We start from the raw sequence: 5311 nt of genomic DNA, 5'->3' as shown, positions 1-5311 counted from the left end.
TTTTTTTTTTTTTTTTTTGGTTTTTCGAGACAGGGTTTCTCTGTGGTTTTGGAGCCTGTCCTGGAACTAGCTCTTTTAGACCAGGCTGGTTCGAACTCACAGAGATCCGCCTGCCTCTGCCTCCCGAGTGCTGAGATTAAAGGCGTGCGCCACCACCGCCCGGCCCGTCCTCTCCAGTTTTAAATGTCTTTCTAACCTAGAAAACACTCAGTCCCTGGGGCTCGGATGTCGTTAAACATAGAAGGTGCCCATGTTAACACATTAGTTTTCATTGCTGTGGCTAAAATCCACAAGGAATGCCACTTAAGAGGGAAAACATTTGCTTTGGCTCGTACTTCAAAGATTTCACCCCACAGTCCTGTGGTTCCTTGCTCCCTGAACAGCACCAGGCAGAATGCCAGGGCAGGGAGCATGTGACAGAGCAAAGCTGCCAACCTAGGAATGAATAAGGAGATGGGTTTGCGAGGAGGAAGCCTGGGACAGTACGTAGTCCTTGGCGCATGCTCAGTCAGGACTAGCGCCCTTCAACTGGTGCCCCTCTCCAAAGTTTCCCTCACTGCCCCAAAGCCCATCACCTCAGGAGCACAGGCTGTACTAAGGAAGTCAGAGCCCTCACCATCTGCTTACTCCTCTAAAGCTGCTGTGTTGAAGACTACGCTTCAACAGACGAGCCTTTGCGGGGCATTTCAGATCTGAGCCATAAAAAGTGTGCAAGCTACACTTTAGACACTGGTTACTGTCACTACACGTTGTGAAAGACATGAGTTACATAAACAGGGCCATGAGGATGGCTCGGTGGGTAAAGATGCTTGTGCCAATTCTGGACACGAGAGTTCCATTCGTCATAGTGCAAGGAGAGTGGCTGGAGAGATGGCTCAGTGGTTAAGAGCACTGACTCTTCTTCCAGTGGTCCTGAGTTCAATTCCCAGCACCCACATGGTGGCTCGCAATCACCTGTAACTTAAATTTCAGGGTATCTGACGCCTTCTTCTGACCTCTTGGGGGCACTGCACACACACATTGTGCATAGGCATACCTGCAGGCAAAAAACTCATTCTGTGTCTTACAGGAGGGTGGGGAGGATTACTATACAGTGTGATGAAGAGGAAAGGTCAAAGGCCACCAATTAAATACAAAGAAAACTTCTTGTCTCAGATCAGCTACATGGACAATCTCAAAGCATCTATTGAAAACATTTATGGGAACTACGAAATTAGTTCACGTCCGGTGGAGATGGTGGTACACGCCTTTAATCCCAGCACTCAGGAGACAGAGGCAGGTGGATCTCTGATTTGAGACTGGCCTGGTCTACAGAGCGAGTTCTAGGACAGCCAGGGCTACAGAAAGATACCCTGTCTCAAAAAACCAAATTAAAAGAGAAAAAAAAAAAGAGCTCAGCAAAGTTACCAGATAATGGGTCAATATGCAAAACTCAATTGTATTTCTAGAAAACATCCACGGATAGTAGCACTAGCTAGTGTAACATAAACAGAGAGGTCACAAGGCTTACAAGGCTCTAAAAGCTTAGACAATTATGAGACTCACAAAGCCTGCCTCCGAGGTTCCATCCTCGGTGGCCATTCCAGGATATGCTGCAGTGCAGCTTTCTACAGGCTGTGCAGGAAGCTCTGGGGGTGCATAGCCCATCTTGGAACGGGCTTCTCAGTGATGCCCCTGCCTGAGGGTCTATCATCATCGTCATCATCTCCCCCCACTCCACCCCCATAAGCAACTCCAATAAACTCATTGACCTGTCAATACACACGGGTGGAATCATCTCTTGGTTGTCTTTGGTGCCCCGGAGAAAACAGACACCTATTCACCTATCCCTAGAAAATGTCCCACGACACAGTTAGAACCTGAACATGGACAGATAAAAAGCCAAGATGGGGTAAGGCTGAGCAGTTACATGGCCCCTGAGGTGGGTGGCGAGGCTTTGTGTAACTAAGGCTGATTTGACGGAGGGCGAAGCCATCATGAGGGTGGTCCCACCGTGACCGCCTTCCCCACTGGTTGCTGAGTTGGCAGTGGTATGGCCTCTGTTGTGAGTGATATGAGATGTGCTACTAAAGCCAAGCCATCTGCGCGTGAAGCATCCCAGGAGGCATGGAGACACATGACCAATCCTGCTCAGACAGTAGTGCAGAGATAGAAGTCTGTATTTCTCCTCGTCCCTCCTTTGCTTTTATCCACTCAACAAAGCAGAGAGTGTGCCCCCTCTCTACACGGAGTGTCAAGCCTCCTTAATAAGAGGAGGCCATCACACGAATATGGAGATGTGAAATCTATGATTCAGTGTATACACAGGGGCCTTGGTAATGGCCCCATATAGGAAACTAGGAGTTATAACTGGAAATTATCAACCTGCATCAGAGCTGTTTGAATTGAAGAAGTCTTTTAAACGGAAATGAGGGAGAGTCCTTTATAGCATGGCCCATGAGGTCATGGGTCATGGGGACAGCTGGGATCAGTCTGAGGACTGAAGAAGTTGAGAAACGGAGCAACATGGCTGCTTCCCCTTTCTTGAGATCCAAGCTGCGTGATGTGACCTGATGTGAGAGGCTGGTAGATAGGAGCCATTAGGGACACTTGCTTTAGTGCTGGCCGTGGGTCCCAGGAAGGACCAGCATTGCTGAGAAAACTGGACACGAGAGAGACAGGGTTTGGTTTCCAGTTTCCCTAGCCTGGTAAAGCAAGAGACCCAAGCTAAGTCCTGGGAACTTTGGGAACTGTATAGGACTTTAGTTATTTTGTTGCGGCTCATGATGGGGGATGACTGTCACAGACTCTGGTGTAGTAATGGGAGCGGTGGGGCTGCGTCCCCAGCACCCAGCTGCCCGCAAGGCTAGCTTTACCTGAAATAATTACACGGACACTGTATTATTTTAAACACCGCTTGGCCCATTATATCTAGCCTTTTCTTGGCTAACTCTCGCACCTGGACTAGCCCATCTCTAATAATCTGCTGTAGCCCACAAGGTGGCTTACCAGGGAGATTCTAGCCTATGTCCATCCTGGGTTGGAGCTTCATCACGTGTGCCTCAGAGAGCAGAGCTCTCGCCTCTGCCCGCAAGAGTGGAGCATCGTGTCTCTCTGAGGCGTCTGCCCCTGAGAGGAGAGCTGTCGAGTCTGACCTCACTTCCTCTTCCTCCCAGAGCTCTGTTCTGTTTACTCCTCCCACCTACCTATCAGGGCAAGCAGCTTCTTTATTTAATTAACCAATGACCTTCCTCCATCACTCTGGGACACTGTAGTGATGGGGACCACCACATAAATGGGCTTTTAGATGCTAAAAAATTCAAGATGAGATGGGGGTAGGGTAGCAGATGGCAGAGCCTATCTGAGTTTCAGAAGTGAATGTGACAAGATTTGTATTGAATCAGAGTTCCCAGGGGAAACTTTTGGCAGAAAACCAAAAGCCTCTGAAAGGCTTTAAAGCCTGGGCAGCAGTTTACCAGGGAGACAAGAAAAGGGGTGAACGGTAGAAAAGTGCAAGTTAAAAAACTAAAGTTGAGCTTGCCCTGGAGCTGAGCAGTTATTTCCCACGGAGAATATACTATGCCAATTTCCCTCTGCCGAAAATGTATACTGGAAGACGGGGGTTGTTGCACAGCCCAGGGCCCTTCCAACAGTCAGGTGAGGCCAACTGAGAGGCAGCAGGACTAGAAACCAGCCTGTCAGGATTGGGGAGCCAACAGTAGCATGCATGGCCATCGAGAACACAGCCATGATGATACATGAAGTAACTCGTGGCTCACCCTTCCTCCCGTGCACATGAACAGGAATAGCTCATTGTGTCTTCACCACCATTTGGTCTCGGGTTTGCACCGCTGACTTGTTGGTCTTAGACCTCTGGACTCAGGCTGAATTAGTGTGGAGTTTCCTAAGTTCCCAGTTTGTAGATGGAAGGTACCTGAACTTCTCAGACTCTAGAATCACAGAACTTGTTTGCCAAATAAACACATAAAGAGATTTCCAGAAAGCTTAATCATTAAGGAACCACAATGGTCACAATGAATTAAGACTGCATACACAAGTAAGGGTAATTATTTTAATCCAAAAATAGCAAGTACTGGTAAGAATGATGACCAATTAATTCTCTTCTGCTGGTGGAAATGCAAAATGGTGCAGTTTGGGAAATACTCTGTTCCTCAAAAGACTAAATATATAGTTTTTATATAAACTAATACTCTTACTCCTAGTCATTTATGGGCACAAAAACTCATATTCTCACCAGCTTGAGGTAGAAAAATACAGATATAGAGAGATGCCCAGAAACTTCTTTAGATTTGCCCAAAACAAAATTTTCATCTGTTAAACGAATGGACTACGATAACTCTATAAATTGGTATTTTCCAATACATAGGAATGGTCCCCACAAGTCTCATCGGTATGTGAGGAGACTGGAGGAGGCCACTGACCCTAACGAGCAAGTGAAGAAAATCAAAAGTCCACTGTTCCTCTTAGAGCCACAGAGAATAAGATCACGAGGAGCAAGCGAAATTTTCCCCCCACAGGCCACAAGAGAGCGCCAGACCTCAGGACAGATGGCAGTGAGTCACTGTGTGGGTGACGGGAATCGAACTCTGGACCTTTGGAAGGAAGGGCAATGAACAATTCCAGCCGGTTGCAAAGAGCAATTTTAACCAGACACAAGAGAAAACACACCATACGATTCCATTTTTAAGATGTGTGAGAGCTGAACAAAGAAATGAAAGCTGTAGTCCCTGGGGAGTGGAGGACAGGGGTGGATGGCAGAGGAGGGAACTTTGGAGGGAATTGGAAACACCCCATCTCTTCCTTTGAGCAGCTGCTTAACAAAGGAATCATATCTGGTAAAATATTCGACTGTACCTTTAAGATCCACACCTTTCAAGTGGGTATTTATTTTGTCATGAGTTCTGGCCTGAGGTCACAAAGGCCAGAGTTTGCCTGGACCCAAACTACCTAACAGTTGCTCACTTTTCATTTTGGCGCTCTGCGGATCTCTAGGTCCCGCATTAACTCCAGAATGACAAGGTTTTCAGTACTGCGCGGCTGCCCATACTGCAGTCCGCTCGGCCGGCCATAACCCTCCGTATCTCATGATCTGGGGGAAGCCCCTGCTGTGCCAACGTAGCCAGGTTTATTCAGCCAGGGAAAATTACTCTGTGCGCAGGCAGGACGCCCACTATAAACCCTGGGCTACTGGCCTCTACAGCTCCCCCAGGAGGCAGTATGATTTCGGGAAATTCCCTACTTCAAAAACCGCAAGGATCCCTCCTCCAAGGCGAGATCCCATTCCCTTTACTACCGGGCCACTGAGAGTGGC

This window comes from Microtus ochrogaster, chromosome 17, assembly GCF_000317375.1.
Source record: "Microtus ochrogaster isolate Prairie Vole_2 chromosome 17, MicOch1.0, whole genome shotgun sequence".
NCBI lineage: Eukaryota > Metazoa > Chordata > Mammalia > Rodentia > Cricetidae > Microtus > Microtus ochrogaster.
Note: the sequence above shows the minus strand (reverse complement) of the source record.